This window comes from Amphiura filiformis, chromosome 4 (assembly GCF_039555335.1).
Source record: "Amphiura filiformis chromosome 4, Afil_fr2py, whole genome shotgun sequence".
Taxonomy (NCBI): Eukaryota; Metazoa; Echinodermata; class Ophiuroidea; order Amphilepidida; family Amphiuridae; genus Amphiura; species Amphiura filiformis.
This window is the reverse complement of record NC_092631.1, coordinates 2,887,740-2,902,772: the sequence shown is the minus strand read 5'-3', so window position 1 is coordinate 2,902,772 and position 15,033 is coordinate 2,887,740.

Sequence of the window (15,033 nt, the reverse complement as noted above, 5' to 3'; positions counted from 1 at the left end):
CCAAATTTTAATATCTTCCTTTCTGTGAAACTGTTCATTGATTTTCTCAGTAAAATACTGCAAATCTCCACATAATATAAATACAATATTATGAAAATATAGTTCTCCAGTTAACACACAATTCATAAGAATCCCAAGCACAGCAGCTAAGGGGAGTATCCCATCATGCATTGCAGTCTATCTGTTTGCTCCATAACAAATGTATATAAAATATACACAAAAGCCGCTTAGATATTGAGAGCTATGGATAGTTTCACAATACTTTAGAGATCATATTTTTTCAAACAAAAGTCTAAGCTCCCCTGATATAAGCGAGTAATTGAAAGTTGAAGTAAGGGATTTTGTGTACATTTTCTATGGCATGTGTAGTTCTACTGTGGTACTGCAGAGCATGATGGGATACACCGATCAGCTGCTGTGAATCCCAAGTAACATATTGCTAGGTTACTATGTTCACAATGATAATATTGTCCAATACCCATTATGTTCACTACTTGTGTAAATATTGTAAGTAGTCCAATGGGCAAAGCTTCTTGCATCTGTGATATTTGGGCTGACTGATCACTTTGTTAAGCAGGTAGAAAAAAAATGATTATAAAACACATAATTCATATTTCTAGTCCTAAGTAAGTGCCGTTTTATTGGAATAGAACCATCATATGAATTTTGTGTTTAATTTTCAATGATAAAATTGATTTTCTTTGAAAAAATTTAATGATGTATTGATTTTGTAAGTGAGATTGAAAATTTGGATTTGTTAAATTAAGTCTCCATGAAACTACTAGTCTTTAGTTCATAGCAAATTAAAATCATTAAATGTCTGTGTAATTAGATGGTTTATGTTAATGAGTAGGGAGAAATGCCCCTCCTTCAGTGGGGCTACAGCTGCTTGTATAAAGGCAATAAAAATGGGCTATTCCAGAAATTAAAGGCACCCCTCTAAAGAAGACACAGGATTCCCAAATTTTTCACCATTTTTTGCTCTGGCAACCCCCCCCCCCCCAAAAAAAAGGTAATTATTTTCACAATCCTAAAGAAGACATGGGAATTCCCAAGAAAAAGACACCTAAAATGTTGGCAAAAATTTGCATGTCTTCTTTAGGGACACTGGGAATTCCCAATTTTTTAATCATTTTATTGTCAAAATGGGAATTCCCATTTTTTGGGGATACAATTTTGGTCTGGAATTCCCAAAAATTTATGGTATAACTTTACATGTCTTCTTCAAGGGTTGCCATTAATTTCTGGAAGAGCCCAATAGTAGGAACCAAAACTGCCGCACCGGTGTGTTTTGTGGTGGGCATTTGTCTTGGCGAACTTGGGATATATATAATTTCTTTTTTCCACATTTTGTTAACTAAATTATAGGTAAAAATATGTTAATTAGCATTTTGGAAGAATTGTGTGACTAACACTTCAAATGATTGAAAATGTTTCATTATGTGTATTGGCAGTGTGGTAAATAAGCAAAAATGATCACGGGCCATTTGGGCCCTTGTTCTTGAATCTTTGGGGGCTCTCACAAACTTTTGCGGGCCCGAATAAATTGAGCGTGGAAAATAAACACATTTCTTGAAAAAATAAGCATTTAAAATGAATCTCCATTATGAATTAGTGTAGTATGGATGATGTCTTGGAAGATTTTTTGTACTTTCTGTCCCGTTTTTTAGTAAGCTTAAAGGGACCATTGAAAGAAAATATTATTTGGTATCAAAATAAAGCCCATAAAATATAGAATCAATATCTAAAACAATTGAAGAACTAACTATTTTAGAAATAAAATACAATGAAAACAACGTACTGATGATTTACCCCCTTCCGACGCTTACATCGCTGGCCATTTATCAAAAGTAGAAAATTGGGCGCTTTCCTGATGACGCCATTGTGGTTACGCGTTTTGTGTTGCGTTGACATTTTTGCCGGATAATTTGACAACAGCGATCGCGATCTAAATATCAGATGCAATAATCATGATAATACAACCACTTATAATTATTTAAAGGTCAAGTAAAAACAAAATACCAGTTGATTGTCCACATGTTATCAAAAATTATCATTTATTAGTTATTTTTTACAATGCAAATGGATCATTTAGGCCTATGTATTATTCCCGGACATTATTACTAGTTGTGTAATTTGTAGAGGATGATGATAGGATCGTGGCTCTTGTTATTTGATGGTTCTCTGAGAGAATGATTAAAACAAAGCCTCTAAATTGAAATGCTTATTGGACAGAAGCACATCTAAACTATTGACAATATTATTAACTTTTGAAACATTTAAAAAAAAAGTTTTCCCTTATAATAAAGAAAATAGCATTAAACATTTCAGACTCCCTCAATGGCAATGCCATGCGAAAGGAGGCGGGCGGGGACGATCAATTGGTTTTTTTTATCATCATCAAGCATGCACCTTCCTATTTTACTTATTCATAAATTCAACCCCCCGGTCAACATGACCAAGATATGATTCCGATGACTTTATGTAGGCCCTACATGGCATATATAAAACCATAAAACTAATTATGAGTTGGCCTATAGGCCTATGATATAGTGACGATGTTGAGGGGAATATCGCCCAAGTTTGTCGCAACACATAAATTGCAGATGATGTGCCGGCGCGAGCACCTCCCATGGGTATTATTATTATAGGTATATGTATTTTTTCTGTAGGACCTACCTTCAAAAATATTCAAGAGATTCAAAACCTGACAATTGGTATAAAAAAAAAGCCTTTTCTTCCATAAGTTAACTTTCAAAAGTGCTTATTTTCATACCCCAAACAATGCAAAGTAGGCCTAGGCCCTTTTATTTTGCAAATTTATTCCCCTATACCATGTGTTATGTATACTGGATACTTGCCACTATTCTTTGAGCCGTTGGCACTGGGGCAGTAGCTGAACGGCAGATGAAGAACATGACATGCAAGCTGTTCTTGAAATAAATTACGAGGAGCGCCTACAAACATACACAGGCCTTTAAAAAGCCTATAGGCCCTATGCTACAAACATCAAATTGGGAAATATTATGAGCCTACACATGGAGGGTTAGGACCGGGGTAGGCCTAGGCTATGCGAAATTGATGTCAGTCATTTCTAAAAACGAAATATCCAGCCAGGCGGGCTGTATTTTACAAGATTTACCCAATCAACATGAACTTTGTAACTGTAGGCCTACCTTTGATAAAACGCTCGGACACTTTGCACTTTCAAGTTTCAGTGGGAGTTGAGATTGGATTAGGCCTATAAGCATTTCCATAACGTAAACTAAAGGCTGACAGTAAATATTGTTCATATGATTGTTTGGATGTTCCTCTCGTGGTTCTTTATCTTCAAATTTGTTTCTCATTTTTCATAGGCTTTTAAAAATAAATAAAATAAATTTCGCTTTTATATAATAACGCCTTTTCCCAGATTTCGAGGGTTCAAAGCGCTGTAATTTCGCTGCCATGGTACTTATCACAATCAGATCGCATCATCTAGGCTGGATGCTGCCGAACCTGTCGCAAATCTAGCCGCACTTGGATTGTAACATCCACCAATTATCTTTTCAGCTCCCCAAATTTCATTGGGTGAAGGAAGTTTTGATAACCAAACAACTAATCACCCATTTTTGAGAAGCAGGAGGAAACTGGAGATCCCAAGAAAACCTGCGGGATCGAGATAAACCAAGTTCACATGAGTCTTTTGGCGCTACCGGGCTTGAAGTTGAACCCGGGACCTCAGTGGTGCAAGTCGAGGAAACAACCGCGCCAACTCGCTCTCCCGAGCCTGACTTTTGTTTTGAACCTGGTCCCATAAGTGTGTCTCTGCACGGAGCGACCGTTTAGAAACAAGCAACACACTTTAATCACTCGCAATTCAGCTTCCAAACTTCGGAGTCAGGATCGGCTTGCGTTTTAGGCCTGGCGGTTAAGGCCGTATAAAATTAATGTTTTGGTTCTCGTCCCCTCCCTCCTCAATTTCTGGGATTTGTCAGATTTTTTTTTCTTCAGATTTTTCAATTATTTTAGACTTTGGAATGATTTATGAATGTTTCATACGTAGGCCTATAAATAAGTTTATTAGAGAACAAGGACCACTTCCAAGTCTTTTTGTGGTAGGGCCTACTCTACGGGGTTTATCCCTCAGAATCTCACATTTGAAAAAAAAAAGTCCATCGCTTCCTCGAGCACTGTTGGAAAAGACCGAAAACTGCAGACAATGCTGATTTTACACTGAAAAAAAAACACCTTCCTCCCTCATCAATTCATGAAAATCCTCTGGACGAGAACCAAAATATTAATTTTATACGGCCTAACCTAGGCCGCACGCCCGGGAGGTAGGCTAATTAGGCCTAAAGAAATTAAGTCGCATGTCATGGGCTAACCCGAAACATCATTGCCTTCTCTTTTCTATCCTCACTAGATATTTCAGAGGAAATATAAGTAAAGAGTTGCTATATCAGAATGCCTCACTCAAAACAAATGATACTCTCTTGCAAACGCCGAGCAGCTAGCACTGACAGCTTTGACTTTGTCAATATGAAGGCCTAGGCCTAACTTACTTATGTTTCCCGTTGTTGGCCAATTTTGTAGGCCTAGCTAGAATTTATATATAGGCCTATCATAGAAGTCATTGTAGCTTTGTAATTTATATTATAATATCCTTTTTAATATACTTGTTAGGCCTAAAAGGCACATAAAAGTTCATTGCTGTAAACACGTTCATGCGTTGGTTTAGGACCAAGTCTGGCCTATGCAGTGTTGCCATGCAGCGGAAAGGATAACCACTTTGACGTCACAGGGGTTGCCACGTGTCTCTGCACATATGAATTGGGCGGAAGGACGCGACATTGGGCGCTTTGTCTTTATTTGCTGATTTGGGGGGTAAAATAAAGGAAAATGGCGTTTATCATTTTAGAAACGGATTCTATATGTTATTAGCTTTATTTTGAGACCAAATATGTTTTTCTTTCAATGGTCCCTTTAAATTTATAAATCAATTTATTTTTTCACGGGCAGGACGGGCCCCCACGGCACATTTTCATCAGGCCCGTGTTAATTTTCACAGGCTAAGGGACCGCGGACCCGCCTTATTTACCACACTGTGTATTAGATAGTATTTGAAATTTATTTTGACCAAGTTTGAGTGTGCAACAAAAAAGAGGTAAACAATGCATTATTGTGCATTGGATTTCAAAAATTCGAGACATACAATTTGGTGGGTTTGTATTTTTTTGGCTAATCAAATCCAAAAAGGGGCATCATCCATTTTGTTCAACTCCACCAACTACTATTGGCTCTCATTTCAAACCTGGTAACTTTCATTTTGAAAATATTCTCAACATTTACGTGGGTAGTGTCACACCATCTGCATTCATGATTCATGAACTGAAATTTTTTTTATCCCAATCTAAATAAGTAAAAAAATTGTAATATCCATGGTATACATATAAGCACTAAAATATACTGCAATATTATGTTCTTGGTTGGGTTTTTCCTCCCAAGATGAAATAAGGGGTAAAAAATTGTTTGATTGGCATAACATAAAAAAATTAGGGTAGATTTTTTTTTTAAACTGTAAATTGTTAATGATTGAACAGATTCATCAGGATCGGTATAGCAGTCACTACCAATCAAGTCTTGATAAAGACAACAGGTGTTGTTGAAACGTACACAAGTAAGTGAACATTCTGGATCAGATACAAAGAACATTGTTAACCAGTGTAAATTGTTAAATTGCATTTAATTGCATTTCTTTTTTTTTAATTTATGATTTTTTGTTTGTAATTTTACGCCAATCAAACATTTTATAGCTTAAATACCCACGTTCCTGACCAAAAGATAGATGAAACCCCACAGAGATAGTTTCATTGCAAAACTGAATCCCTCTTTGGCTACCTCTAACAAAACTGGTCAAAATATTAATAACATTGATGTTTTTAAGAGTCTTAATTGATATTTTTCCTCCTCCCAAAAACAAAATTTTATTTTCTAGAGTTACATCAATCTTTTGGTTGTTCCCAGAGTTTTAACCTTACTTGGAGCCCTTAAGATTCTTACTAACACCCATAGGCAGCAGAAATTATTTTATTCCATGGGGGTAAAAATCTTAATAGAAGAAAAATTCAAGCAATAATTGCCCTGTGAATCTTTCTTTTAGCAAGACAAACAGGGTGCCTTTGGCCAAAATAGGGTAAATTGCGTGTAATAGAAATATTCACCTTCATTTTGGACTAAAATAGTCTGTCTGAAATTGATAATTTTTCACCTACTACATGTGAAAATGTTCCAGTGAAACTGGAACAAAATATGCTTATCACCCCCCAAAAATGTTAATGCTTCCGCCCCCACAGCTGTTAGATTAGCTGTTCATGCATCCCTGCAAAATGGTTCCAGAGGTATACTTTACTTAACATACAATGTTAATGTAACATCCAAGATGCAAGATATAACAATAACACTAATGCTGGTTTCATACTTTCTGCCGCTTGCCGCTGAGCGGTGTGACACTTCATCATGCCGCTTGCGCCTGCAGTCTTCTGCAAGCGGAGCGACATGCCGATCAGCAGCAGCTGCATGACTATGAAAGACAATGTTGCTGCTCAGCATCGCATCGGCTTGCCGCTGGGCACCGCTAGCGTTTCTTTGTCAAAGCGGCAAGTGGCAGGAAAGTATGAAACCAGCATTAAGAGTCTGGTATGTATAGAATTATTTTGATATCTCTATGTAAAATTCACGACACTTACAAAAATATAGATTGCATTAAGTTCCCTCATAGAATTATCACATGTTCAGCTGATAAGATAAAATGAAGTCATGAAAAGATAATATGCGACCCCTCGGCACAACTGAGCCCTGAAGTCGCCAATCATCATTTTTGAGATATTCAACCAAAATATTCTGCTTGAAATTAGCTTTAAAATGATGTATATCATGTCATAATTACAAGCCGACGACGAATGTCGGCTTGTTCTGTCTCTTCTCAATTCTTTCTTTCTTCTTAAGTTAGGCGTGCAGCCTAACTTATTTCTTTCTCGCTATTTCTTTCTTCTTCTTTCTCACAATTTGCTACTACTTCCACATCCTTGATCGGATTTCAACCAAACTCAGTCACAAGCAGTATTGGGTAGCTGGCTACAAAAGTTATGGGTTGTTTAAAGTCAGAGGTCATCCAAGGGGTCACAGGGGTCAAAAAAAGGTCATTTTAACCAAAAATACTCCAATTGAGCTGAAATTTATATGCAATGATCTTTATGACATTCTAAACATGTTTAAAATATTTGAAAAATTATTTAAGGTCATTAAGGGGTCATAAAGGGGTCAAAGGTCAAGTTTTTCAAAATGCTCCAATTGAGCTGAAATTTAAATGCAACGATCATTATGACATTCTAAACATTTCAAAAATATTTAAAAATTAATTTAAGGTCATTAAGGGGTCATAAAGGGGTCAAAGGTCAAGTTTTTTAAATGCTCCAATTGAGCTGAAATTTAAATGCAATGATCCTTATGACATTCTAAACATGTTTAAAATATTTTAAAATTAATTTAAAGTCATTAAGGGGCCATACAGAGGTCAAAGATCAAGTTGTCAAAATACCAGCTTTCCACGATCAATGTATATTGAAATGGCAATTAATGAAACAGTCTTATTAAAAGTCTTATCCAGCACAGTATTGCTGCTTGATCAGATCGTCACAATCATCCGCCTAACTTACCTCGTGCCCTTGCAAAGGGCACAGTTGCTCTAGTTCTTCTTTCTTTCTTCTGGCAACCGCAATCAACTGCATGTAGCTCTGCAAGGGATTGACAGATTTCAACCAAAGTTGACCCAAATGACCATTGGGCTAGGCCAAACCTTCCATTTGACTTTGACCTCGCTGACCTTTGACCTAGCTATAATGGTCAAAAATGTGATTTCACAAAAAATGCTACTCCTTCCACAAATTTCATGCGATGAGGACATGGTTGTATCATGTGACTCGACTTTAGTCGGTGTCTATAGGGTGTGCTCAGATAAGGGGTCAAAGGTCATTAAGGGGTCATTTCTGGTCAAAGTCTAAAAAATATTCAAAAATTCACTGTCTTTACAAATTACATAGCAGAGAGTCGCCATTAGCACACATGCATTGCTACTAGCCAGGGTCTTTAGGATGCCTACAGTTTCGGGGTCAAAGGTCATTAAGGGGTTACTTCCGGTCAAAACCAAAATTATCAAAATGTTCAAAACATTTTTATCTCAAAATGTAAACAGACCAGAATAATATAACCAACATACATGAATTAGTGTTCCCTGATGTATGCATGGTATTTTTATTTTGGGGGTCAAAGGTCATTAAGGGGTCACTTCCTGTTTTTAGCTGAATAACTTTAAGAATTATTATCTCAAGAACTGAACATGTTAGAATTTTTTAATTAAAATTGGAACAATGCATTTTGTTGGTGTACATAAGGGTTTTTTTTCATTGAGGTCAAAGGTCATTAAGGGGGTCAAAAGGTCAATCACAAATTTTCAAAAAATCAAAATCCATGTATAAGTTTCGATTAAGCTGAAATTCACCAGGAATATTTCTTATGACATCCTAAGCACAATGTAAGAGCAGTTGACCCCATCCGTAACTCCAGGGGTCAAGTTATAGGGGTCAAATTGCGGCTTGTATTCAGCGTCTGTTGACTCTAGTTTCTTTTGTTGCTTATTATTTTGGAAACACTATAACTATTCATATCTTTGGAACTAAATATTCAATTTCAATGGAGTTTTCTGCAAAATGTAGCTTTGCAAATGATTGATGCAATCGCATAGAAAGCTGAAACTTAAATATGCCTGACATTAGACTGATTTGCTTGATCACACCATTTATGTGTTTCAAACTTTTAGAGGTAACAACATTTGGTATAACATAAGCACAAGCAAATATACAATGTTTTGAGATAAAAAGTATTATACAGGCTCCGGTATGAGACTGCACTTTCCTAAAAAAAAATAAACTGAAAATGTGTGTGAAATTGGGCAAAAAGTACCAAAAACAGGCTGAAATTTAATAAAGTTGCTAAAATTTTGACTTAAAAAACCTGAATTCAGTTTTAAAACTGAAAATTCTCATGCCTGCAGGCTGGAGTGCCTATCTCTCTTTCGAAGCAACTTGTGGCCAGACTCCTCTGTGAATAATGTTGTGGGGGTGGGGTGGGGTGGGGGATCCTCCACTCCTCCTGCACAATGAGTCTGTTCACCTTCCCAGCATAAGCTAGTACCCACTGGGTGGAAAGAGACAATATTAAAGAGCCTTGTCTAGAGGAAAACATGAGGGTTCAATCCTACAGCCTTCCGATTAATATGAGTTGGAGCCCCATGCTGCTAGGCCACTATCCCCACTAAAGATTTAGGACATGTGACCTCCTAGTCAGAATGGTTTTGTGGGAATGAGGTCACCTCATTCCCACAAAACCATTGTGACTTCTCTCCAGTCTGAAGGGTCCCTAGTGCGAAGGTTCTCTAGTCAAAAGGGTCCCTAGTTCAAAAACCAAATTAAGTTCGCTAATCCAAAGGTTCTCTAGTCCGAATATAGAATAAGCATAGGCGTAGATCCCGGGGGGATGGGGGATTTATCCCCCCCCCCACCAGGGGATCATACCCCCCCCCCAATGTTGACGCCTGATAAGGGGTTTCTGACCAAATTAACCTCATATTTGCACATTTTAGCCCCAAAAGTGCAAATTTTCGCGCGCTTCACGCGCATTTAATCTACTTTTACACCATATTTCATCAGTTCAGCTTCAAAATAGCAAAAATTTTCGCGCGCCTTTATATCATAAACTAATTTTGTCGCCAAAGGGTGCTGGATTGACTATACTTCAAGATTTTTTTCCAACTTCATCCCCCCCAATGTCAAAAAGAAATCTACGCCACTGAGAATAAGGGTTAGGGTTAGGGTTAGTGTTAGCCAGCTTTATTCTATATTCGGACTAGAGAACCTTATTTATTATTCGGACTAGTGAACCCTCGGACTAGAGTACCCAATATTCGGACTAGCGGACCTTTTTCAGAATTCAGACTTGGCGAATGGTAAATTATGTGTTTGGACTAGCGAACCTTTGGACTTGAGAGTTGTCACCAAAACCGTAACCAGGAACAAAATTACATCAAAATTTGGCTTGTTTTTATAGCTGTATAAATATTTTTGAAGGTTCACACAATTTGCCAAGAGTTCTTTTGGGTATTAATTTAAACGCAACATTTACCATCGATAAGGAAAATGTTTCATTCAAATTTTAAAATGAAGTTGATAATTTTTTTTTCAAAATCATCTCACAGCAAACACAAAATATTTTAATAATGCACAAAGGTTGTCACTTGCCAGAAACATTTAAAAGTTGGGTTTTATAAAGGTTATAAAATGCTTTAAAAAACAGTTTCAAAACATTTTCAAATATTGTCAAAAAACTCTGCTGTTATAAATGTTAATTTAATGATTACAAAACATTCTTTTTTAAAAAGTTTGGCAGAATTATTTTACAATTACATTTTGTTAAAACTGCTTCAGAAGTGATTTTATTATCTTATAACCCAACATTTAAAAGTGTGTGACCAGATTGATAGCCTCATCTTCCATTTTCCCTCATTAAAACTGAGATTTTAGTATCAGAAGAAAGCTCATATTTTTCAAATTACCGCAGTACAATTTAAACATCCAAGGTATGTTTTGTTTTGATTTTGTGAACAAAATTGTGGTAAAATGTAATACCCACCAAGTAAACTCCTCAACAAAAGTTTGGAAAGTTTTTTCAAGCATCTGTATCTCAAATTATTTGTGACTTATTCATATTGTGTTGTATAGCTACAATACTTCCCTTTACAATGACACCCCATTTGAAGCAATAACATTTTTCACGGCTGAGTACACGCCTGGTGAATGTAGTGGGGTCTCAAACAGAATTTGCCAAATTGAGCATTATTCTGCAATCCCATATCTTTACAATCTGGGACCTAATGCAATCCTTCCAGATGACACCGTTCGCCCCACAGGGCCACGGTAGTCAACGACTACCTACAGAATATGGGAGTGGAGCCAAAATGGCCTGTCATCAGGACAGACCCGGGGGCCAGACCTCAACCCGATTGAACACTTGTGGGACCAGCTTGATTGTGCTGTACGTGCCAGAGATGCCCATATGCAACCACATTGAATGACCTGCAACGAATGTTGAAGAATGGAATGCCATGCCACAGTAACGTGTAACCAGGTCGGTGGGCAGCATGAGAAGGTGCATGACTATTGTGCTGCGTATGGTTTTTCCACCCGCTATTGAGGTTAGTGACTAGCACAGAATGGGTCAATTTGGCAAATTCTGTTTGAGACCCCACTACATTCCCGAGGCGTGTACCCAGCCATGAAAAATGACATGGTTTCAAATGGGGTGTCATTGTTAAGGGGAGTATTGTAGCTATCCATTGATAGGCAACACAATATGAATATGTCACAAATAATTTGAGATACAGATGCTTGAAAAAACTTTCCAAACTTTTGTTGAGGAGTTTACATACTATCCTATGGGACATTGTTGTACATGTTTTTGCTTCTCATATCAAAACCGCTGGAGCAATCCAATTAACAATTTAGAAACAGATTGCTCTAATGGTCACCCACCTTTAAAGGAGTATTTTGTGATCCTAGCATCCTCTTTTTATGACATTTTTCAGTTTATATCAAAATTTCCGTTGATTCTGATTTTGCGAGTTATGCATAATTATGGGTATTACACTGCTCCATTGGCCACTGTGTGTAATTTTGTTCTGTACACCAGAACGTTATTCAAATTTTATGATAATTTTGCTAAATTAATTAATCTGCAAGAAATTTTTTGTACATAAACATTATGTAGCTAGGGGTTTCCAGTGGTATAAAAATCTCACATTTTTTTGAGAAAAGTGGGTGATGAGGCTGTGGGTCACAAAATACCCTTATTAAAATATTTTGAATTTTTTGAAAAATGTTCTCCAAAACATTTTAGTGTTTGCTGGGCTTCAATTTTACCCATGGAACTTGAATTTAAGTGATACAATTTTCAACTCTTGTCGTCAAGTGCTCATCAGAGGATGAGGAATTCTCCCCATTACGAAAAGTTTAGCGTGCTGGGTTGAATTCTGGCTTGCACTAACCCTGTGCAAGACTGCAATCCATAATTCAAATTTTGACAGGCCTTGGGGACTCTTGTTGATCAGAAATCTTGTAGTGGGTGAAATCAGTAATTGGATAGGTCATGGAGGTCAAGTGTATTGTTTATCAAGTTTCATTCATAACACATCTGTTGGTACAATAACAACCTGAACTTGAACTTGAACAGGTCAGAGACACTGAAATTTAATACCAAACTGATACATGCACTATGGACCACAGTGGCCTCATCCCAATGGCATAGTTCAATAACCTCAATTAAACACTCATATTGCAAAATAACCTCTAATTGCAGAGTATGAGTTTGTGTACTCAAATTTTCAAAGGTCATTCAATGAATGTACAAATGTATTGGGGTTAAAGAACTGTGCCCTGATAGATGAACATGTTGTGGATCCTAGTGATGTATGTTGAGGACTGCTTGAGTTCTGTCAGATGCTTAAAGTTTTTGTTCGGACTAGCACAGCAGCACTGCACTAGCTATGTCAGGCCATACATGATATAATGTGTTTAAGGTTGGGAATAGCTATAGACCACATTGGCAGATGAGAACCTTACTGCACCATCCACACTGATGATGAAAATCAATATGAAGTAAAGTTTCTTGGATTGGATTCGATCATCATTTAATCTTCGGTAGTATAAACAGAGAGTGCGTACAAAAACATGCTGGTCGAGATATGGTGAGTACATAATTTCAGTATTTTTTTTTTTTTTTTAATGTTCAATATGTGAATAATTGTTATCCATGTGTAAAGTAAGAAAAATTGCCATAGTATTGTAAAGGGTAAAACAAAATCATAATATGAGAGATATTAAAAAGACCTTTACTGACTTCAAACTTTAACTGCATGTTACTGTCACATAATAAAATTGCAAACAATGCAACTGCCCAAATTCAGAAAAATAACCCAAAATCATTTTTGTTTTGACTATACTAGATAGGTTTTAAGTAATAGCTGTAGACAGAAAATTTTACATTAGAAATGACCTAGATTAGCACATGTTTTGTTGATATTTTCAACCTAAAATATTTGTTTCACACCTTTGTCAGTCAAATGGGAGCAAGTTCTTGAACCTTTAATTGTCATATAAAACCTCACACAATGCAAATAATTGTAACTGCCAAAATTCAGAATATTAGGATATCTAGGCCTATTCGATCTTTTTACCATTTACAGTGCATAACCCTTATTTTTGCTTGTGATGTACTTTGCAATGCTTCAGGAATTCAAATGTGATACCATTGGTATGGTGGTGTTGGCGCAATATTAACCTGATGTAAATGAAAACTATCGGGATTAATATTAGGCCTACAAATATTTGAAATCATCATGAACATTTATTTCAATACTTATGTTACTACTTTAATTAATAGAATGTAAGACAAATTTTGCATGTAATATGAATGTGAACCAAATCAGGGAAAATATTCACCTTAAAGTAGGCCCAAGCAATGGTTGCAATGGAAACTGCAAGTTCAAAACATCCTCTACAATAGTGTAGCCAGCAGTGGGCAGGAATCAGAGTGCCCCCCCTCCCCCCACCTGACAAAAAACAATTAAAGAGAAAAGTATTTCCCTGACAAAAAATGAAAGAGAAATTTGGGAAGTCAAAGGAAAAGAAATTTTTTCTATCCTTGACCAAGAAAACTGGCTATATGCCCCTGACTTTCACCATTACAAACTTATAACAGGCAAATATGCTTGTGAACTTGACACACATAAACCATATTAACAGAGCAAGAGTGCTGGGAGTTTGCATATGGGTAGATTATTAATGATATGCATGACTATGAACTGACCTCATTTAGGCCTACTGGTTTTAATAGGCATGTTTGTTTTAAAATGGGATAGACTCATGTTTTTTTTAATTATATTTTGCAGGTTTTCAAAGAAGAGGAAGATAGAATGTTTGTGAAAAAAACCTACTCATTAACCTTTGACTTGGATTCAACAATGTGCAATAATCAACATAATTATCTCATCATCCACTTCCATTCACTGTGGAATATATAAAAAAAGCGCAGTGATTTATAGTGCGCTACCCACAGGCACAACGCCTAGACGTTGATCCACAAGCCTCCACACACTTTACAGAACAATTTGAAATATAGAAACGAAGGAAAGGCCTTTGTGTCACATCAAACAGTCTAGTGACGTTGTCATCAAACTTGATTGTACATGCACCAGAATTATTTTCAGAATTGTGTAACTGCAAAGCTGACGCTTATCACTCCATCCATCTTGTAATACAGATCTGCATGCCATAATCCAAATGGAATAGGCAAATTATCAATGGACATGGAAATATGTGCTATGGAAGTGTAGAGGTACATAACATTAAAGAACCATCCAGGTTATTTTAAGGAATACATCGAAGACGACAATTATATCGTGGAACAGTGGCGTGAGAGAGTGCCTCTTATATTTTTCACTTGTTCGTAAACTGCATCATCTGGATTAGCCTGTTTAAAAGCCATCAAAATGCAAGGATTATATTGCATGTGACGATATGAATAGGGCCTATGAGATGTATTTTAGAATTTTCAATATGGATCTCCCCAGGGTGTAATTAAGCATCTTTATTTAAATTATCAGTGTGGTATTACTGAAATCGTCTGTTTGGTTAAAAATTATTCTAAAAATTAAGATTATTTGTGATGTGGTATATCGAAAGCAGACACTCTTGGGCAGGATCATAATTTTAATTCATAAATGGAGGAATAGCCAAAAATCTGCCTGTATGGGGTGATTTTTTTCACAATTTGGGTTTGTTGCAAATTTGTGATGTTATTAATGTTTCAAATATTGTCTGATAGTTTCAGACCGGAATATAACTGGCATCCTGTATTTTTTGAGATATTTTTCAAGGTTATTCC